The sequence below is a fragment of the Desmodus rotundus genome, chromosome 6 (assembly GCF_022682495.2).
Source record: "Desmodus rotundus isolate HL8 chromosome 6, HLdesRot8A.1, whole genome shotgun sequence".
NCBI classification, from domain to species: Eukaryota; Metazoa; Chordata; class Mammalia; order Chiroptera; family Phyllostomidae; genus Desmodus; species Desmodus rotundus.
In genome coordinates this window covers 27,022,275-27,045,858 of record NC_071392.1, presented here as the reverse complement: position 1 = coordinate 27,045,858, position 23,584 = coordinate 27,022,275, and the positions used below count along the sequence as shown (strand labels likewise).

Here is a 23,584-nt window from a genome sequence, read left to right as displayed (position 1 = left end):
AACTCACAGGTTATCCTTCACAGCAGCACAATGATCTATCCAAACCACAAATCAGGTCACTCTGTATAAAACACACCAGCAAGGGCCTGCTGGAGCCAGCGCCTCATCTACATAGTCCGGAGTAGCGCCTGAGGGTCTTACCATTTTTTATCTGTCCAGGTGATTCTAATATGTAGCTAAGACTAAGAACCACTGGACTACAGTTGTGCTTCTCAAACTCTAATGTGCACCCAAATCACCTGGTGGTCTTGTGAACTTCACTTTCTGACCCAGTAGGGCTGGGTGGGGTCTGAGATGCTTTAGTTCTAACAAGCTCCCAGGTAGTGTTGAGGTGGCCTTCTGAGAGCCACGCTCTGAGTAGCCACTCCTCCTGGGCCCTCTGACATAACCCAGTGCTCAGCCTAGTGCCAAGCAGATAGAAAGCCCTAGATAAACACACCTGTGGCCTGTTTCTTCATTGCAGGCATCAGACACACCTGCTCCCCAGTGTCTCTGGCTCTTATCACCCAGTGGCTGCATGATTTCCTACAGGTGGCCTTGCCTCCCTGAGCCTAAACTCCTTCACTTGTCAGATAGCAGTAAAATAACTACCTCCAGGGCTTTCATGAGGGTTGGGGCAATTAGAGGATTAGAACCCCAGTGGAGAGCCTGGCTCCCAGCTGGGGCCTCTCTGGTAAGAGACTGACCTAAACAGATGGTTGTTCTGGTGATGCCACCTGAAAAACAAGTGGCTTTCCTGGGAGGAAGAATCGCTTCCAGCAGCCCTGTCCCCCTTTTGTAAATTTCAGGATGCAACTCAGAATCAAATTGTATCATATTACAGTACAAGCTTATTACTTTAGAATTATTATTATTTTTTCCCAACTTCAACCACTTCCAATAGTGGATCCTACCATCAGGGCCAAAGGCCTCTTCAGACTCTACTGCTTAAGAATACATCTTTTAAATATTTAATATTTCAACAAATAAAAAATTCTATAAATAAGTTACTTTTAGCCCTTTCCATCATTTAAGCTTTATTTCATTCAAAGGAGAAGGGTAATGGCTATGATTCTCTCATTAAATCAGCATAAAAATGAAATGTTAAATTAAAATTCTATCAAAAGTGTAGCAGGTGTGGAACAAGGTTCAGGATGGGGAGTAGGCTGAGAAGCCCCAAACCCCCACTAACATGGCGGGGGATAGGGGAGGGGGAAGCAGAGCAAGGCCATTGAGAGTTACTTTGCACATCTAAAGAACTTACCTAGCTTTTAGTAATGCTGATAGCTATGCCTGCCCCTTGTGCCTAGAGCCAGGGAGTTGGGTATGACTCCAGTCGTGATGCCACTGGGAGGCAGCCCCCCCACCGTCCGCCCTTGCACTATAGCACCTTCGAGAGAGCAGGAAGGCAGTCCCCCTACCTCACTGAGCCAAGCCTATCTGGACCAACAATGGCAGCGGAGAAAGGCAGAAGAAACTAGAGTACTGGCAGGTATAACCCTTTGTGGGAGGAGTCAGAAATGGGGTTATAGAGAAAGATCTGTGCCAAGATTTATACTCAAGCGCTAGCCAGTCATGCTGTCTTGGCCACACAATTTGAAAGGATGCAGAAGGACCCCCACCAGCTCATCGTGAGGAGGGGCCACGTGGTTTTGGATTAAGAACAGGGGCCTAGCCAAGCAGGGACAACTGACAGAAGCTTGAACATTAAAACGGGAATCTGCCTAGCTAACTTACAGGCTTCTATGTCTTTTCCTGAGAATTGGTACTTCTGACTGGCTTGGTCTGGCAAGGGGCAGCAGGACTGTGTGTGTGTGTATGGGTGTTTAATTTCAAGGGACTTCAGGACTTAAAAACAGAATTCCACCATTATTCTGAACCTCTATAACTTTTGAATAAATAGTTCCTTTCCTTTTCATAAGACTCTGGCATTGGGAGTCACAGTTTGTTTCGGTGGCAGGCAATAGAACCCAGAGGGGTTCTGTTAAAAAAGGGCATTTGATTTTGTCGTGGTTCTGAGTCCTGATTGGTCCTCGGAATGACCTGTAGAGCATCTAAACAAAAAGATGCCTGTTTGGGGCCACAGAAAATGTGTTTCTAAGAACATCTTATACTTGTCTTTTGGGGCACATATATATCTGTCCCTGTGGAGTGTATATCTGAGACTAGAATTGCTAAGTCATAAACTATGCACATGATCAGCTTTTGTAGACACTCCCAAAGAGTTTCTCAAAATGGTTGTACAAATTAACATTCACACCAATGGTGCATGAGAGTCCCCATTGTTCCATATCCCCATCATCGCTTAGTATTGTCCCTCCTTTTCACAGTAACCATTCTGATGGTTGTTTTAATTTGCATATCCTGAACCACTAATGAAGTTGAGCATATACTTATTGGTCATTTGTATATTTTCTCTTGAGATGTGTCTAGTATTTTTTAAATTGAGTTTAAATTGAGTTGGTTTTTAAACGTATTAATATATAACATATTATAGATTATTAATACATATTGTAGATAAATATATAGATAATATTATGTTTAATATTCAGGGCACAAGTCCTTTGTTTTGTACTGAGAATATATATTTTTAAATTTTATTTATTGATTTTTAGAGAAAGGGAGGGAGAAAGAGAGGGAGAGAAACATCAGTGTGCGGTTGCCTCTCATGTGCCCCCTACTGGGGACCTGGACCACAACCCAGACATGTGCCCTGACTGGGAATTGAACCAGAGACCCTTTGGTTCACAGGCTGGCACTTAACCCACTGAGCCACACCAGCCAGGGCTGTTTGAGAATAGTTTTCTTTACATAACATTCTCTTAATGATGACTTTTATTGAACAGATGTTCTTAATTTCCATGTATCTGTTATTAGTTGTGGACTACCTAGGTGCCCATCAATAGTAACATGGATAAATAAATGGTTGTTTATTTGCAGAATGAAATACTATACAGCAATGAGAATGAACAAATCACACCTATCTGCAATGAAATGAATGAACCTCATGTAACATTGAGGGAAAGAATCTAAATACACGAGTATATATTGTTTTAATTCCGTTTATTTTTTTTTTAATTCCAAAAACAAACTACACTAATTCATGATGTCACAGGTCAGGGTGCTGACAAATTTCCCTGGGCTGTACTCATTAGACACCATACAAATAGGTCTCTTGATCTGCTGGTAACAATTGGATTATTCATCTGGGTACTGGTTTTCTGAGTTCAGTTTGTGAAAATTAGTCTAGCTTCACATTTATGGAACAATACGTTTACTTTAATAAAATGTTAACAAAAATAGAGGTACACCTGACTGAACCCCAGTCCCAGAGGGCCTGGGCATCCATGTTTCCTAGTGATTCAGATGGGCAGCCAGGGCTGAGGACCATTGATTAAAACTTTGATCATAAACATCTACAGATAATAAGAAGCCCCGTTTCTTGAAAAATGTCTGTAGTTTACTGGACACATTGAGATTATGACTTTTTTTCTTGTATCATTGTCACCTATATTCTTACAATGTTGTTTTGTGCAATTATTAAAATCCTCTAAGCTTTACTTCTTTGTTTTCTCATTCTTTTTTATTGTTGTTGTTATTCATTTTCTGGAAAGAAACATTTGCTGGTGGCAAGAGGGAGGAGGAGGGTCAGAAGCTGGAAGAAGTGAAAAGATAAATGTGATCCTCCACCTTGGGCTGCTCTGATGAGTTTCAGCCCATTAAAAGCTTCCTCCTCTGGGTGTGGGCAGAAGGTGTCACTGGTGATATGCACTTCTCAGGAGGGCAGGGTTCAAAGCTCACAGGGCTCTGAAAATTATGGCAGCAGAGCGAGGTCCTGAAGAATGGAAGAGACAGAGGCAGCCGCAGCTGCCAAGCACAGCTCTCTCCTTGGCTTTTTCTCTGCCCTTTTCTGCCCTGCTTGTCTGGCAGTTTGAATTCAAACTAGTCACTTCATTTTTTACAAGGGCCCATGAAAAGGGGAATGGAGTCTGATGCTGCTAGGCATATCGTAGTTTAGATTAGAAGCTGGGAGTCGGGGGGAGGAGACACGAGAGGTGGGATGACATGTTAACACTATACCCATGAGCCTGGAACGAAATAGGACTCTGATATTGCTTTTTTGTAGATATTGCTTTTTTTAAGGTTTTATTTATTGTTAGAGAGGGGGGAAGAGAGGGAGAGAAACATGAATGTGAGAGAGAAATATTGGTTGATTGCCTCTCATATGCGCCCCAACCAACCAAGGACCAAATCGCAACCCAGCCATGTGCTCTGACCGGGAATTGAACTGATGACCTTTCACTTTGCAGGACAATGCCCAACCAACTGAGCCACACTGGTCAGGGTGGGATATTGCTTTCCCCGTGAGAGAAAGAAGGAGCCCCCATTCCCAGTAATTTGGTGGTTAACTGTTTTCCCCCCTTGTCAAAGCCTTCCTTTGTGTTCCCAGGCAAAACGAATCCCACTTCCTCTGTGCTTCTGCGGCACTTGGCACTTCTGCCTATCCCAGCTTCCTGCACTGTGCTTAGTGGGCTGAGATTCATGGCTCTCTCCAGACCACTAGCTGTCTGGTCTCCACCACTGGAGTGTGTTCCCTGGAGCAGCGGCATCACCTGAGAACATTTACACATGCACGTTCTCAGCTCCCAGCCCAGACCCAGTGAATCAAAACTGCAGGTATGGGGCCCAGCATTCTGAGGTTCAATGAGCCTTCCCGGTGATCCTAATGCAAGTTAGAATGGCTCCCAAACTCTGGGAGTGTGGCTTCTTTAGATAAAGGGTACCTGAAGCACATAACCCTGTGGGACCTGGAAATCAGCTGAATGTGGGAAGGTAGAGAAGTAAAAGGCAAAGATGTTTCTAGTTTGGAAGGCCGGATTGGTTGTCCATGAAACCAAATAAGGAATGCAAGGAGAGGAGGATATTTCAGTTTGTTATTACATCTTTGTGGGGTTCAGAGAGATAAATTTGGTTTTACACCTATTTTTGGACTCGTGAAGTCCATGCACATGCTGTCCACCTGGCGGCTCCAGGGACAGACCTGAAAATGTGAGGTCTGAGCTTGTGAGCCACATGGGCCTGGAGTCACATCCAGGTTCTGCCATTTTTGGTTCTTCAGGCTTGGGCCAAGGTCTTACACCTTCCTGACCCTGAGCTCCCATATCTGACAATTAAAATAGTTGTACCTACTGCACAGAGTTCAGGGAGGGATTAAATGATATAATATGTTTAACTCAATTAGCAACATTCCTGGCTCACAGAAACGGCTGATGCTATTAATTTATAGATTTGTGAGACTACAGAATATAGAAGGGAAAGGTGGGGTGGGTCTGGTTACCCAGGTGTGCAAGACAGAAGAAACGAGGCTGAGTCTGAGGATGCTAGTTCTGGGAGGGGGACTAGCAGAAGCAGGACTTAGAAGACACAGGAGGAGAGGCAGGACAAGGTCAGGAGGGAGCGGCCTAGGGGTCAATGCATGAAAGGAGTAGATAGATAACGGCACAAACTGCAGCAAGTAAGCAGCGTTGGAATGAAGAATTCGCCATTTTATTTGTCATTGAGCAAGTCGATGGTGGTCTGGCAAATAGCAGCATCACAGCAGAAGGAAAACCCACCTTCAATATCAGCAATACTAAAATGCTGTAAATTTAGTCATTAACATGGATCCTGCCCTACCCAGGTGGCTCAGTGAGTTGGAGCTTCTTCCTGTATACCAAAAGGTTGCAGGCTTGAACTGGCCAGGCACATACCTAGGTTGCAGGTTCGATTCCCAGTACCTGATGCTCTGAGGGTTTTGCATAGGTTGTTGTCTCTTTTGGAACTCTGGTGCCCTTTGATCTTCCATGACAGCCTTGTCTCCACATCAATGTCACAGCCTCAGAAAGACCTTCCCTTTCTACCCAAATGAAAGTCTCCCTACTCTGTTATCTTCAAAGCATTTCTGAGTAGGTAAAAATACTTCCTGTATGGATTGTTTATTTGCTTATGGCCTGTACCCCCATTTGGCACATTATTTCCCAAAGGGCAGGGACCTTGGCTCTCTGGTGTAGGTGGAGGACTTAAGCTTGGAGAGCCAGAAGGTCTATTTTTCTGAATAAGCAAGCAGGAAGGGACCACAGGGGCTATTCTTGGAAAGAAAAAAGATGGATCACAGATTATACCTCACCATCTGTATTTCCTTTATTAAAAAAAAAAGCAAAAGAGGTAAATTTGGCTGCCAAATGTGAGCCTTCCAGGGACAAAGCAGTTTGAGAAGAAGGAAAACCTAGTAAAGAACTGCTGAAAAGGCTTTAACTAGCTACAACCAAAGGGGCCACTGAGCATCGTGGGGGATCCAGAAGGGAGTGGAAGTCATAAACGGTTTGTGGTATGATCTGCAGTGTGATTTTTCTCAGAAAGAGAAGCAGCCCAGATCTGCTTATCATATTTAATTCTTAGAACAGCCTCTGAGATGTATGCTAAAGAATCCCCACTTTACAAGTAATTAAACTAAAAGGCAGAGAGGTTAATGTGACCTATCTAAGACTAGGAAGCTAATAAGTGGCATGAACAGGCACTCAGAACCCAGAGCCAGGGCTCTTAGCCGCATCTCCCTACTGCCCTCCGCCCTTATTGGAGTGACACGCAGTTGGCATGTCATTAAAAATGTGATAAATGTGCACTGCAGAGCTCCAGAACTTCCCATTCCTTTCAAAATGGCAAACCAGGCATGAGAAACAAGATGAATACACAACTTGATAACATTTGCATAAGTTTACATAAATCAAAACTTTTGCACACAGATGATTCACATTATGCAAGAATGCATACAAAAAGAGAGGCAGTAAATAGTTTAGAATGGGTACATATGGAGGATTTAGAGATAAACAAGGAATAGACAAAGTAAGAGAAGTGCCTCGCATGCCATATAAAGATAATGAGCCATGAACTGAGAAATATAGTGCGGTACTCTGCACCTGAGGTCAGGTAAACCTGGGGGTGCCCAGCCCAACTCTCCAGGTGTGAGGACAGGAGCAGATGCTTTCCTCCTCCCCACAGATATCTCCTGTCATTCTACCTTCACAGGCCTGGTAGTGGGATGGAGAAGATTTAAATTCAAACAGAACTGCTTATACATTTTTTTAACCATTTATTATTACTAGCATTTGCCACTCAAAAATATGAATACTTATCAAGTTTAGATGAGACAAAAAAATGGGCCTTCAAATCAAAAGCCTATAAATAAAAACGCGAAATAATTTGATGGTCTCATCCCTGGAAATGACTCTCAAGTACACTTCCCTATGTTGGGGGTCCATAGCTCTGCAGCGTGGCTCAGGGATCTGAAGTGTGTGTGCAAGCACGTATGCGTGGGCACGTGTGTGTGTTTTGAAAGCAACCCCCAGATAATTTTCACGCTTGAGAAGAACTGCACTGCCACTCAGTGAGGACCAACTTCCTAGTCAGACATAGGAGGGTGGGACGTCTCAGGCACGAACAGTGACGATGCAGCATGGAAAGCCCCGGTGGGCTCAGATTTGGGGACATCGGTGGTGGAAGCAGATGCAATGGGTTGGGCTCCAGAGGTCCTAGGAAGCAAGACTAAGAGTACCACACCTCCCTCTGGAGACAACAGGGGCTGGCACAGGTTTTTGAGCAAGAGGTGGCATGATCACATGTGGTGGTTGGATGCATAGCTCTGCCAGCCGCAGAGAGTGGACTGCAGGGCTGGAGGGATCAGTCTACAGGCTAAGTGAACAGGAAAAAGGGAAGGCAGCTGCGTGGACTTTCTGCCTAACAGAGGAGGGAGGTGTAGGATGATTCTGATGCTTCTATTGTTAGAGATTGGGTAGAAGGTGGCTCCAGGAACATTAAGTTCCCTGCTTCATTTACAAATTGTACATAAATAAGATCAGGAGAAACCAGGCAGCTGAGCCACCCTAGAAATAAATCAACCTCTTCTTTTTTTAAGTCATGTAAGCCAGAATGTTTGTGTTAAAACTGTTGTGTTCATTTCATCCTGGCTTCCCCCTCTGGTGGACGCCTGGGAGGAATAACTACCGCAGTATATTCATTCCCGAAATGAAGGCTGTGCACAAGAGCAGCTCAGCCTCCTTGGTATCTTATGTTTGATCATCTAATTTAGCCTTCTGACTCCCTGGGCCTGTCTGGTCTCCGTGTAATTGCTGAGCAAATCTGCCTGCACTTTAAGCCTTAAATCAGCCTGGTAAATATTGCTGACCTACCAGAGTATATTGTTTGTTATTATGGTTTTGAGCATCTATATCCTTTTATGTTTTAGTACCTTCTTCTTTCTACCCAGATCATTCCCTTCTCACCCACCCGGCTAAACTCTTTTTCTCTCTGCTTCAGTCTTGCAGATGATTATAAAAGGAACAGTTATAATTTCTTGTATAAAGTACTGTTCTAATAAGCATGTTACAGTTCAGTTCAGAATCCTCCCCAGTGGCAGCTGAAGAAGCCCCACTGAGAAGCTGTGTAATAAACCAGCAAATAGATGAAGAGGCTATGGGTAAGAAAGCATCGGGAAATGAGAAAAAGGAAAGAGTCCAATGAATTCACGGGGAGACTGCAAATAAATTTATTGAGGAGAGAGGCACAAGATGTTTAAAAGATTAGGGATCACTAGTGAAGAAGATGTGACAAAACAAACGACTAAAAAATAATCACCAGGACAAAGGCCAAGATAGTGGCCAAGCAGGTACAAGCTGAGTCCACTCACTCTAGCCCCCACATCGGATTCTCAGCTGATCTTCCAACAAAATCCCTGAACAATCCATGGAATCTTAGCTGATATGAAGTTGTGAGCCAAGGAGTACAGGAGACACTTCACAACAGGCGATAAGGAGATTTGATAAGTTGAGGGAGAAATACCCTGTGCACGGTGCCTGAAGATGGAGAGAGATTGATCAGAAATCGCAGCTTCGTGGCTCCCTCCCCTCCCAGGGCAAGGTGACGCAGTCCCGAGTCGGGAGGCCACAGACCTGGGCCAACAGTGACTTGGGAGGTTGTGCAAGTTTGTACACAGCAAGCAGCTTGTCATCCATAGCTTGGTGCCAAACACCAACCAGAAGAATGCCAGAGAGGGAGAGGGGGACTTTATCTGTACCCAGGTAGGGAGGAGGCAGGCTGTGGCCAGCCGTGCCGGTGAGAGACTTCTGGCTTTTTAGAGAGGTGGTGCGGGTGGAAAGCTGGACAGTGACTTGGTGCTGCACTGAGTGTGCCACAGAAAGGCTTTTTAAAAGAAGAGCTGAAGAGTGCCTGCTGGGCAGGGACTCCACGTGCAACTGCCTTGCCAACAAAGGGACAAGGTTGGAAGTGCAGTTTGCTCCCACTGAATACAGCTGGGCAGGGAGATCAGAAAATCGCACAGCAGAGGGATTTCTGGCCCCAGCCTAGAGCAGCTAGCAAGCTGGGAGCTACACAACATGGAGAGTTCAGGACTGTGTCTACTATGAGGGCAGTGGGCTGGGAATTAACAGGCAAGAGTGGAGCACCTGAGATTATTTACAGCCAGGTAAAACCCCCTTCCCAGCAGAAATCAGACCTCTGGGACAGGAAAAACTACCCAGCCTCTACCTCCTGCAGGATTGGCAGAACAGGCAGGACAAGCTTAAGAAACTCCTGCAGAGTGCATATCCACAGGAGAAAGGAAGAGAATCTCAGAAAGGACCCATTTTGAACTTCCCTCAGGGAGACAAAATACACTGGTTCCTAAGGTCCTATTCCACTGAGGCCAGCAAGGCAGGGAGATCAGAAATCGCAGCAGCAAGGGGGGAATCAGGACCCCACCCCGCCTCAGCTCTCACACAGAGCTGCCAAGAACACCAAGTAGGAAAGAACTGATCCTCTTACACAGATTGGCCCCTCCTTTGACACAGACAGCTAGTTCACCAGAAACTATACATTATTGGAAATAAGCTGGGACAGACGAAGATGGGTGGTGCAGGGTTAGGGGAACACAACCACAATTTTCCCAGAAGACTGAACAGTGACTCCCAGGGGAAACCTAGGGGTCTACCCTTCAGATCGCGATAGAAATCCCCTCTGGAGGCAGGTGAAGGTGGTACATGCCATGCTGCTAGAAGTCAGATGACACCCCCGCCCTCCGCCCCCACTGGACCTTGAGCTGATGAAAAGCCAGAGGAGGATCCAGAAGAAGACAGAGGACAAACACCAAACTCTGCTGGGACTAATTCCACTTGTTCCTCTTCAGAATTTGCATTATTTTTTCTCTTGCATAGCCCTTTAACATTTGTTTGATTTCTTCAACTAATTCACTGTTTTTTTCTTTTATTTTTCATTCTTTTAATTTAGATTTTACATATTTTTATTTTACTTGTATTTCAAATCTCACATAGTACCCTTCCCTTGTCTTACTCCATTTTGCCTTCTTCCTGCCCTTTATTTTCATTGTAAATTTTATTTTCCCTCTCTTTACACCTTGTTCCTATTCCTTACTTTCACTATTTCTCCTTCCTGTATCCTCTCAAAATTATTCTTCCTGCCTTTAGTCAGCTCAGTCTTTTCCCCTTTCTTATAATATTCTTATTTTCTTTCTACCTTTATTAATTGTGGCTTGTTTTGCATGGATATTGTGGTTTTTGCTGTTTTTCTTTAATTGTATTACTATTTGTTCATTATTTTTTAATTTCATATCTCCTATGTTACTCTCTCCCTGTCTTACTCCATTTTGCCTTCCTCCAGTCCTTGCTTATTTCAGTTTGGAATTTTATTTTTTCCCTTTCTTAGCCTGGAATCTATTCCTTACCCTTATTATTCCTCCTCTCTCTATCCATTCAAAACCATTTTTCTTTAGTGTAGACAGCTCATATTCTCTTTTCTCTTTCTTAAAATGTTCTTATTTTTTTCACTTTATTAATATTTGCTCATCTGTCATTGTTATTGACCCTGTTGTGGTTTTTCTGCAATTTTGTTCCTATTGGTTCACTCTTTTTTTATTTCAAACCTCCTATTATACTCTTCGTTTTTCTTACTCCATTTTGCCATCACCCTTCCCTTTTTTGCTTACATTTTAAATTTTATTTTCTCCCTTTCTTTGCCTTGTTTCTATTCCCTACTCTTATTATTCTTCCTCCCCCTTCCCTCTCAAAATCATTTTTCTCTCCCTTAGTCATCTCATATTCTTTTTCCTATCTTATAATATTCTTAATCTCTTTCTGCCTTTATTAATCTTTGCTCATTTGTGTTGGTATTGCTAATATAGGTTAAACCTATACCTTCTGGCATAGGTTTAGTTTTCTGGATTGTATTGTTTTGTTAACTAGCACCTGTACAACAGCACACAAGACATGGCAGGGGGTGTGACTCCCAGTCAGCCAGCTGGAGGGGAGAACCCACCAATGAGTGAGCCATCAATAATCAAAGCCCAAGTACAACAAGAGAGCCCAAGTGAACTGAATGAAGGGCATACCTACAGCATCCAGATCAGGAGATAAAAGAGACCTCACCACTGAGTCACATAGAACTCCTACCACTGAAGACCACCCCATGAAGACAGGCAGTCAAAGCAGAGCAATTTGAGATGCAGGAAAAAAAAAAGACAACCAGTCACCTAAAATGGGGAGACAAAGAAATAACCCCAGTTGAAAAGAAAGGAGGAATCCCCACAAAAACAGCTAAATGAAATTAAGGCAAGCAATCTATCAGACACAGAATTCAAAGTAATGGTTATAGGGATGCCCAAAGAACTCAGTAAAAACTACAAGAAACTTTATGGGAGCTACAGGGAACTTAGTGGAAACTATAGCAGCATGAAAAGGGACACAGAAACTATGAATAACAACCAGGAAGAAATGAAGAATACAATATATGAAATGAATAATACTGTGGAATGAATCAAAAGCAGGCTAGATGAGGCAGAGGACCAAATCAACAAGCTGGAAGAGAAGGTAGAAAAAATACCCAGTCAGAGCAACAAAATGAAAAAAGATTAAAAAAGAATGAGGATAGTTTAAGGGAGTGTCAGGACAACATGAAACACAATAACTTTTGCATCATAGGAATATCAGAAGGAAAAGAAAAGGAGCAAGGGATAGCAAACTTGTTTGAAAAAGTGACAGAAAACTTCCCTAACTTGATGAGGGAAAAAGTCATGCAAGTTCAGGAAACACAGGAGGTCCCAATCAAGGTGAACCCAAAGTGGCCCACTGCAAGACACATCATAATTAAAATAGAAAAATTTAAAGACAAAGAGAGAATCTTAAATGCAGCAAGGGAGACACAGCTAGTAACATACAAGGGAGCTCTGATAAGGCTATCAGCTGATTTTTCAACAGAAACACACAAACCAGAAGGCACTGGCATGAAATAATCCAAGTAATGAAAAGCAAGGACCTACAACCAAGACTTCTCTATCCAGCAAGGCTCTCATTTAAAATGGAAGGTGAAATAAAGAGCTTCCCAGACAAAAGAAGGCTAAAAGAGTATATCACCACCAAACCAGCACTGCAAGAGATGCTAAAGGGACTGCTATAAAAAGGAGAAGAGAGAGAGAAACGGATATAGAAAAAATGGCAATGAATAAGTACCTATTAATAATAACCTTAAGTGTAAATGGATTAAATGCCCCAATATAAAGACATAGGGTAGCTGAATGGATAAGAAAGATAACTGCATAAGCAAATCTTTTGCTTGGCATATGACTCTTATCCCTGCTTGCCCCCAATGGTTATAATTCTATTAGGCTCCAGAAATATTCTCAAGATAATCAAATCAACCCTCAGAGTGCTAAATAAAAATGCCAGTGAACGCATCATGATTTGAATTAAGTGAGACAACCTAATCACTTGGGTAAAACAACACTCTCCAGGGGTCTTGGCTATTCGTGGGAATCACCTGGGGAAATCTAAAGCTATTGACTCCTGGTTCCCATCTCCATGGATTGCAATGTGATTGGTGCAAGGTCAGGTCTGGGAGTCAGAACTTTTTTAAAGCTCCACATGCTTTACAGTGAAAACTAAACTGGTGCCATTATTTTTTCCATATTGCAGAGAACAGATGTTACTAAATGAAAATGAAATTATTTCTTAGCTTTGTGTTCTATTCTCTTGTCTGGGAATCACAACGTCTATGTAAGCATTACTAGATGAATGTAGGTAGATTTACCTGACATGTTAAAAATTACTGTGCAAGTAAAATGAGATATGTCGGGTGGATAGTTTCAGACTTATTAAAAAATCAAAAATTCCAAAATGTTAATGCCATAAGAATTGGTTGTTCTGTCTAAACAGAGAACCAGGGGTAAATATTCTCCCCTCTTCCTGCCTTAACTGAAGGCTGATCACTCAGGATGTGAGTCAATACCCTCCCCCCACCCTGCAGAGTTAAGAAGAGTTGGTGTCTGTGTGTTATATATATGTATATATTGCTTATCATATCACATATATCATATATATATTGCTTAATCCCTTCACCTTTATTACCCGGCCTCTAACCCTCCTCCCCTCTGACAGCTGTCTGTTCTATGTAACTGTGCTTCTGTTTCTATTTTGTCTGTTAAATTATTTTGTTGTTTACATTCCACATGTAAGTGACAACAATATGGTGATAGAGGGAGGAAAAGGGGGTGGGGGAAGGTGGAGGTGGGCAAAGGGGGGATCCATGGGGATGAAAAGAGACTTGACTTTGAGTGGTAAGTGCATGATGCAGTATGCAGATGTTTTATTGAGTTGTATACTTGAAACCTCTGTGGTTTTGTTAACCACTGTCACCCCAATAAACTCAATAAAAAAGAAGAAGAGTTGGTATTCTCTCTGATGGGCCCCTTACACTCCTAGGTCATTTGCCCACATTTGGCTGTTTTTAGAGATACTTATGTAAAGAGGTATGGGTCTTAGCTTTTAATAGTTTTTCATCTGAAGGGGAAAATCCCAGCCTTTGGGTATGACTCATGCCTAAGATATGCAGAGGGAGCCCAGGGGTATGAAGGCCTCCTTTGCAGCTGTTCTTCTTTGAACAGCTGAGGGGAAGCCCCTCACCCAGTCCTGATAGCAGAGTAATAGTGCTGACTCAGCTTCTGCTTCTAAGGCGCCAGAGATAAGGGCATGGCCCAGCCCTGTGTGCTTGTATTTTCGGTCTTAGATGCTGTTGGTCCTTCTCTCTAAACCACAAGGGCCAGCTCACACTAGGTACCAAATGCAAACCTTCAGTTTCTGGGAGAAAAAAGGGGGCTTATTAAATTGAATGGGATGATTAACAATGCTGTAAAAACTATACTATGTGTAGTTTAAATAAGATGCACATGGTATACTTGTCTTCTTTCATTAGACCCATTGTTATAGTTCCCTTCGGACACTCCTCGAAATCCTCCACCCGGAAAGCCCTGGCCCCAGGTCCGTCTCAGGACAGAGCTGGGAGAAGGATGGTCACTAACTGTTGACAACTTGCACCATCCCTGACATGAGATTCCAAATGGATTCTGCCACCGCCCAATTCTTTCAGCCCCTCCAGGGTGTGCCACTATCACTTAAGAAGACTCCTGGCTCTTCTCCGTGGATGCATTTAGACAGATGTTGGGATTGCCTGTCTACTTGCTGGTGGAAGAGACAAGGAACAGGATATCCACTATTGAACTTGAACAGACTTACTTTATCCAATTTGAACAGAATCAGAGATAAGCAAAGAGAAGCAGGCAGGCAGAGAAGGCTGACATATTCTTTATCGACAGGTCTATGTCATGGAAGAGCAAGAGAAAACTCACACTAGGGCTGGCATGAATTAAGGAGAGGGTTAGCATAACAGCCGACTCCTCCTATCTTGAACAACAGGCCCCAGCCTGCCTGGTCTGTGGAGATAGTAATGAACTGGTCTCCTTGGCAACCAAGTTATACTTGCTCAGCAGGGCCACCAGGCAGGCATCTGCAGAGCCTGGAAAGTATGCTATTGTTCCTGCCACTAGTAAATGCTCACACCATCCAGATATCCACCCTTCATTGCTGCCATTTACTGCCTTCAGGCCACTCTCCAGCACGGAGCAAAATCCCCTCCACCCTGAATCCTGAGTGATTTCAAACTTTACGAAGACAGCCAGTGAGCAATTTTACCTCAGGATTCCTGCATCTCCTTTGCTGCACTGCACTGCAGTCCCCCATCCTGGATCTTAATACCGTGGAAATGCCTCGACTCAGAAATTCTAAACTCCAGTCGTCTACTCTTAGATCACCTCCTATCCTTTCTGCGCTCTCTACCTTCATAACCACAGTGTCTGTTCACAAAACCCTCTAACAGTTAGTCTAATTCCTTAAGCTGTTCTTTCATTACTAACAGGACCCTCTTGGCCTCTCTTCTTCCACTACTCAGCCCAGGCCCCTTTGTTCTAAATTACTGTCTCCAGAAAAATCAAAACCCATGATCACGGCTACAGTCTGCCTTCTCTGACTAAACACTAGTGCTGTGGCTGCAATTGCACAATGGCACAAAGTGACGACACAATCATTTGGGGTTTCCAGGCTCAGCTGCACCCTGAGCGCTGCTTACCGACCTCTTTGTTTTTGACTGGCTTCTTCCTCTCATCTCCTGAATGACTCTCAGTTGATTGCTTTACTTCCTACATTAGCCACAAAACTGGCATCAGCAGCAGCACCAAGTCCTACCTTATTTTACTGGTACACACTACAGACTTGTTCTCCAACTCTGCCCAGAACTGAGTGGGCAAGCTCTTTCTTCTTCCCTCATCACCACGACGGTCTTGCCCCAAACCCCTCTGGAAGGGGCTTCCTCAGTCTTTCTCCTGTTTTTTCTTTACCTTTAGCATCTCCCTCTCCCCTGATCCTTCCACTCGTGTCTACAGACTGGCTCACATTCCTCCAAACTTAATATTCAAACCCTTGACCCAGCATGCCCACCTGGGGTTTGGCAAACTATGGTCCACAGGAAGCACATCCCTGTCAATAAAATTTAATTGGAATATAGCCACTCTCATTTGTTTACACTATATTGTCTATGGCTGCTTTCACACTACAAGAACAGAGTTGAGTAATTGTGATAGAGATCTTGCGGCTCTCAAAGCCAAAAATATCTGCTCTATGGACCTTTTCAGGAAGAAATGCCTGCCCCTCCATACTCACCACCCTCCTTCTTCCCTCTTGGCCATTCCCTAACCCATGGCAATTGGGATCTTACTTCTGTGCCTTACCACCTTCTTCTTCTTCCCTTACTCAGGTCATGCAGGTGGCTCATAATTTCTTGATTCAAAGAGAAGGGAGATTTTCTCATTTCTTATTCATTCCTTTGCCCTATGGGACATTAATTGATCACACCCTCCTTGATTTCTAGGGAAAGACTCTATAAATTCAAATGCCCAGAGGAGACAGGCAGGCCTTGTCAATGAGTGAAAAGGCCACATTAAGATGTAAATGAGGGCCTGGAGAGCCTGTCCCCAGAGCAGAAGGGCAGGCCATTTCACTGGGAGGGGTGAAACAGGGGCTGTCCTTCTTGGGCCTGGGAATGGAAAATACCTGGTGGCCAGGAAGCCAAGCAAAGACCGGGTGGCCAGAAGAACACTGGAACACTGGATGGCCAGATTTCCCAACATTTCAAGGAAGTCAGAAATGCAGATTTTATGTGACATCTCTTAACTCTTAAGTGTTGGCAATTAGCCCTGGCTGGTGTGGCTCAGTGGGTTGAGTACTGGCCTGGGAACCAAAAGGTCACTGGTTTGATTCCCAGTCAGGGCACATGCCTGGGTTGTGGGCCAGGTCCCCAGTTGGGGGTGTGTGAGAAGCAACCACACATCGATGTTTCCCTGTCTTTCTCCCTACTTTTCCCCTCTCTCTAAAAGTAAATAAATAAAGTCTTCAAAAAAAACTTTAAAAAATGTTGGCAATTATTTTTTAAAATATTATAACCCCGATGAGCCAAACAAAATGAAACTTTTGACCAGTTGTCTAAAGCCTGTGGATTATCCCCCTTGGATTCCAAGACTGGACATCCCGATTCTCTAAGCTGATCTCTGATTTTTGCTGCTGGAGGTTCTCTGTGAGCCAACCTGCCTGTGATTTCTCAAGTATGTATCCTCAACTCATGGGTCTTTTCTCACTAAACAGTCTTTCTGGGTAAAATTCTGAATCTACAGCTCACTCTCTAACCTATGCCCCTGCTTCTGACTCCTGTTTCCAATACTGCTGACACTCCACCTGGAAATTCCACAGACATTTCAGTATCCACATCGGCCCTCTACCATCTTCAACCACTGCCCTTTGCTAAGCCAACACCTACTCATCAATTTAAGATTCAGCTTCCCTCCAACCATGTTGCCCTCTTCTCCATTCTTCCATCAGAATTTGGGGTGCCTTGCTGTGTCTCCATAATATTTTGGTAACTATACTTTTTATAAAGTATTAAAATTATCTGTCTTTGTGAGCCAGCATAGGGTCTTGGGCCTAGGAATGGAAAATACCGGGTGGCCAGGAAGCCAAGTGAAGACCAGGTGGCCAGAAGGAACACTGGATAAGCTGACCACAAAAATGTCACCACCCCTCCACTGCCTACTCAAAAACATAGAGGGAGCTGATTTTATGTTCCTTCTTTTTAAAAAAATATTTTATGTAAAATATATTTTTTAATATTTTTAAAAATTAAAAAATATTTTAAAAATTATTTTTAGAGAGGAGGAAGGGAGAGAGAAATAGAGGAAGAGAAACATCCACGTGCAAGAGCTACATCAATTGGTTGCCTCCTGCACACGCCCCAACCAGGGCCTGTGCCCTGACCAGGAATCAAACTGGAAACCTTTGGCTATACAGGACCATACTCCACCAACCGAGCCACTTCTAATGCCTGCTTCCTTACAGACAGTGAAACTATGCCCCACACGCACAGCTGATCAAGGTCTGACACTGCACGACCTACCTGTGGTGGCTGGCAGTAGTGAACCATACCACTGACTTGCTCCCACAGCACAGGCAGGGACAGAGTTACCAGGCAACACAGCTGGAAAAGGAAGTCACCCAACCCTGAAATGGGAAATTTCCCAAAACTGCCTTTTTCAAAAAGCCCGCTTTTTTATGCAGGACCTCTTTGTCCATAGCCTATTGTCCAGCAGCCAATCAGACACAGCCCCTCCCCCAGTTGGTTCAGAGGACCTTCCTTTCCTCTGTGCTGCCTCCCTTGTGTGGCAGCATTAGGTTCATAAAATTTGTCCAGCAATTTCTCTGGTAGTTCCCCTTGATTTCTCTCTTGGGGGATACATGGACCCCAAACTCTGTTAACATTTGTGTCTGTCCTATCCCGCCAGAGTGTGGCCTCTCTCTGTATCTCATTAGTCTCTGTATTCTCAGCTTCTAGCCGAGCTCTGGCATATAATAGGTTCCTAATACATGCTTGCCAAATTAACAAATAAGAGAACGATGCACTAAAAAATTAAATCGCCAAGTTTTCTATGACTACTGAGCACTTTTAATAGTTTCATTTTCATTTTATGGTATCCCTGGTATATAACTAGTATTATTAACATAATATTTTAGTATTTTATCAAAACATATAATTTTCCCTTGTGATTTTAAAAAGCATTTGTTTTCATGCTAAAGTGAAGCTTTATTTTGTCCAACAATAACAAAATAGTAAAATGTAATAAATGGAAGTCAATGACCAAAGGTTTGCCAAATAAATATATCATTAAGCAAAACATAGTAAGAACACATCTCTACTAAGTGTGAGATTAACTGAGAGAATTTACTACCATACAGAACAGAAAAACTAGTTTCTTGATCTTAAAATCTTGTTATGTGAAATGATAGTTAACAATGTAACAACAAAAGTTTCTCTTAAGCAAATATAAAGCCAGTAATGTCAGCTTTCTGGAGGAACTTGTAATGCCCCAGCATGCTGCATGAGGCAGTTAAACGGACTTGAGCAGAGCAAGGATGATGGGCCAGGTACAGAAGGTCACCAGGGGCAGAAAGCCCAGGGTGCCCAACAATGGGAAATCAAGCACCTCGCCCCCATGGTGAAATTTTCTCCCCTAGCATAGCTCTAGTTATGTGTTTTAGACCCCCTGATGTCTCATATCACTGGTTGTGGGATTCAGATCCTCCCCTGTCCCTTCCCCTCCTGGCCTGCTGCTAGTCATTTGGGTTAGAACCCCTCAGAGGGAGAATGAACAAGGGGGGCCAGAGAATAGCCCTTAAGCATAAGCCTCCAGGACAACGAGGTTCTGATCTGAATCAAATACTTCTAGGCCTCAGTTGTGCTTCAGGTCCAGGCCCAGAAAGGTAACAAAATCAGGTAAGTGATGCCATGCTGACATCAGGACCTGCTGCCCTGCCCTGGCACCAACCAATCAGTGGAGACTACGATCCTGAAAGGACACACCTGAAAAGATGATGACTATTCTAATGAATCCTCCCCAGAACCTCCCCTAAAATCTCCACCCTTAAAGCCCAGAGCATTTCCCTCACAGTAGCATGCCCTCCCCTTTCCTGCTACCTTTACCCCTCTCTCTGCTAAGCTCCAAGGGCCCTTCTTTTGCTTCTGTAACTGGTTTCCAAGGCCTTTTCTTCCTTCCTTCCTCCCTTCCTTCCTTCCTTCCTTCCTCTCTCCCTCTCTCTCTCTCTTTCTTTCTTTCTTCTTTTTATTGTTGACTCTATTATAGATGTCCCTCCTGAGACCACTTCTACTGCTCACTGCTCCTACCTCTGTGACTTTCTAAATAAACTTCCACTTTTAGTTGAGTCTTGGATCTGAATTCTTTCTTAGCCAGACCTCAAGTACCTAGGTTGCTGAACCAGGTCCTGTGTGACCCCACTTGTTTAACACCTGTGCTATCAACAATGTGTTTGATTTTCTGGAATATTTTAAAGAATTCTATTAGCTACATCTCTGGGGAGAAATTGTAGGGGATGAGGCAGGGTGAAAATTTTGAATTAACATCCGTTTTATTTCATCCATTGTTAAGTGCCTGGAACTCTACATAATTAGGACTTGCAAATAAAACATTGAAATAAAGTTCTCTCTTTTGACCAATAGGTGGCAGTATTGCTTTGGGGCAAATAATAACAATGACACCTTAGAGACTGTCATTTTTTTAGACTTCCATATCTGTTTTTTTTAGTATTTTATTCTTGTTCTATTATAGTTGTCCCAATTTTCCCCCCTTTGCCCTCCTCTGCCCAGCCTACCTCCTGCTCCCACAGTCAAGCTCCACCCTATTGTCCATGCCCATGGGTGACTGATACATGTCTCTTGACCAGTCCCTTTCTCTTCTTTCCATCCTTATTCCCCTCCCCCTTCCCCTCTGGATGCTGTCAGTCTAGTCCTTGTTTCCATACCTCTGGTTATATTTTGCTCATTTGTTTCTTTTGTTGATTAGGTTCCATTTATAGGAGATCACATGGTATTTGTCTTTCACAGTCTGGCTTATTTCACCTAGCATAATGCTCTTTGGATCCATCCATGCTGTCATGAAAGGTAGGAGTTCCTTCTTTCTTTCTGCTGTATAGTATTCCATTGTGTAAAGGTACTGCAGTTTTTTGATCCATTCATTCCACATCTGTTTTTATCTTTATTTCATTCTTAAACTCTAGGCTTCAAAGTGCCCCATACAAATGGCAATGGAATAGGCAAGGCACACAGATGGTATTTGAATAAAACTGAAGAGGACTCACCATATCACACCTTCATTCAGAGCCCTGCTTTCTCTCCCTCCAGGAAGGCTTCTTTCCCATCAAGTAAACCTAGAGTGATGATTAAAGCCGAAAAATATACCCTATGTTCTAAGGGGTAAATTTGCTCCTCTGAGAACCTCCTAAATCACAAGAACCTCCTTGTGATTTAGAAGATATTTGGTCTTTATCCACAGTTCCTAGCTTACAGCTCCCAAAGCCCTTGGAATTTCCTAAGTGTTGAGAGTGATAAAGGTGGCTTTTATGTTAATGGTGATTTTTTCTGACCTGATCCAAGGGTTGTCAAGAGAACCAACCCTGTGATTAGATGTTTGAAATGTTTAGCCCCACCCCTTCTCAGGAGATGAAAGGGGCTGGAGATCGAGTTCCATTGCTAGTGGCCACTTATTACATAGTCACTATGTTTTACATTTTACAGAATAGTGACTATGTAATAAAGCCCCATAAAAACCCAGGAAGACAGCTCATTGGCCCTTTCTTTTGGAAGCTCTCTTCTATAAGAGGGAACCAGAACACTTCCACCTGCCTCCATGCTGGACCCCAAGTTCCCTGAGGACAGAGCTCCTTTGTTCAGGACTTCACCCTGTGTATCTCTTCATTTGGCTGTTTAATATCCTTTTTAATACATCAGCAATCAATATATTTAGAAACATATGTAATATGTTTCTCTGACTTCTGTGAGCCATTCTAGCAAATTAATCAAACCTAAAGTTTTTGTGGGAAGCTCTGAATTATAGCCAGTTGGTCAGAAGTACAGATAACAACCTAAACTTGCAACTGGCATTCTGAGTTGGAGGAGGCTGTTGGAACCTCCAGTCTATAGCTGGTTGGTCAGAGGCACAGGTTACTGGAGTCAGAAGCTTGGTGGGTGAGGTGGGGACGCAGATGGGGCAGTCTTGGACTGAATACATAACCTGTGGAATATGATGCTATCTCCAGGTAGATAGTATCAGAATTGAGTTGAATTCTTAGACACCTTGCTGGTATCCAAGAATTGTTTGTTGGTGTGGGGGAAACACCCTCTTCTAGTTTGGAACTGGGTCTTGCAACCCTTTTCATCCCCCATCCTGGCAAGAATATAGCCTGGAAAAGTGGCACTGGTGGTGATTCTGGAAGAAACAAGAGTGCAGCGTGAACATCGTGAAGCAAAAGAGAACAAGGAAGTATGCGACCATGAAGCAAATGCTTAGTCTGAGAGATCAGAGGCTTAAAGAAAAGGATAGATTAAAGCCTAAAAAGAAAGAAAAGAAGAATCCCAGTGCACTCAAGGAAACAGAAGTCCCCCGATACCCTTCCTGCTATTCCTCCAATATAACACACAGCTGGGCCCAGCTTACCACATCCTGGTTGATGCCAACTTTATCAAGTTTCCCGTTAAGGCTGAACTGGACTTAGTGCAGTTAGTGATGGGCTGTCTCTATGCCAAGTGCGCCCCTTGTATAACTGTGTAATGGCTGAAACTGAGAAATTGCAGCAGAAGCATCGAGTGGCTCTAAGGATCGCCAAGGAGCCAAGCCTTGAACGGTTGATTACCACGCACACACAAAGGAACCTATGCGGATGACTGCTTAGTACAGAGAGTAACTCAGCACAAGTGTTACATTGTGGCCACAGTTGACCAAGACCTTCAACCAAGAATCAGGAAAATCCCTGGAGCTCCCATCATGTACATTTCTAACCATAGATGCAACACTGATCGGATGCCACATGATTATGGAGCCCCTCGGTTCTAATACTAAAAGACAAAGTCCTCTGCTTTCCTTCAACCAACTTTCTCTGTTGCCAGTTTACTAAACATGCTACAGAATGAGTTATTGCTCCACTCACCCATTTGTTCCGTTATAAGCTAAGTATGCTTAAATACACTCACTTTTTGATGTTGTTTTGAAAATTAAAAGAATCTAGTCTGAATATGTATTCACATGAGTCTCTTTCTTTCACATATAAAAACATTCTTTTATTATTTATTTATTTATTTATTTTTTATTGTTGTTCAAGTACAGTTGTCTCCATTTGCCCGCCACTATTTTCCCCTGCCCCACCCATTCCACTGCTGGGATTATACCACAGGCCTCTTTTTCATATTGATTACTGGGTAGGACTAGAGTCAGGAATACCAATTTATTGGTGCTCTGTTAATTTGGGGGGTGGGTATTATTTTTTTATTGATGTATAATGTTATATTAGTTTTAGGTGTACGATATGATTTGATATTTGCGTACATTATGAAATAATGTTTTGAAGTTTATGCATGTATATGCATCCATGTAACTGTCACACTGATTAACGTATTGAACATTTCTCACACCTCTGAAGGTTCTCTATGCTCCCTTAATTTTTAAAATTAGGAAAATATTTTATTTCTCAAAAAGCATGAATAAAACAAAAACAAACAAAAACCTCACGAGACAGAAGAGTTGGGAAGAGGGCTTGCTGTACTTTATGCATAGATTGGGGTCTTTGCATAGCTTTGAATGGGAACTCTGGGGTAGACGCTTTTTGGAGGATATACTCAACCCAAGGACGGGATGGAAAATACAGGTCACAGTGAGGGTGTGGAGCAACCGGGGTTTTGTTTGACAGTGGGGGGTTACCAGTAGATACAGTCATGTGGGAAAGCGGGCACTATCTGCATGTGTGTACTCCGTGACCCAACAATTCGAATCCTGCACACATACACAACAAAAATGCATACATGCTTTCACCAAAAAAATACTAAAATATTCAAAGAAGCAAATGGCCTGTCAACAATAGAATTGATAACTATTAATAGATTGTGATATGTCCACACAACGGAATACTATACAGCCAAAAGAATGAATCCTGCACAAATACATATAACAATATGGATGAGTCTCACAAACATAACATTAGGGGAAAGAAGACAGATACAAAGAGTGCAAACATTATGATTCCACTTTCATAAAGTTCAAAATTAACCCTGAAGTCGGGAATGTAGTTAC

The 23,584-nt window shown here is 43.1% G+C and overlaps 1 pseudogene; it reads left to right on the top strand.

Annotated features, from left to right (window-relative positions):
- The first annotated feature begins 21,764 nt into the window (after positions 1-21,764).
- Positions 21,765-22,354, top strand: LOC112319798 (rRNA-processing protein FCF1 homolog pseudogene; annotated as a pseudogene).
- The last annotated feature ends 1,230 nt before the right edge of the window (positions 22,355-23,584 follow it).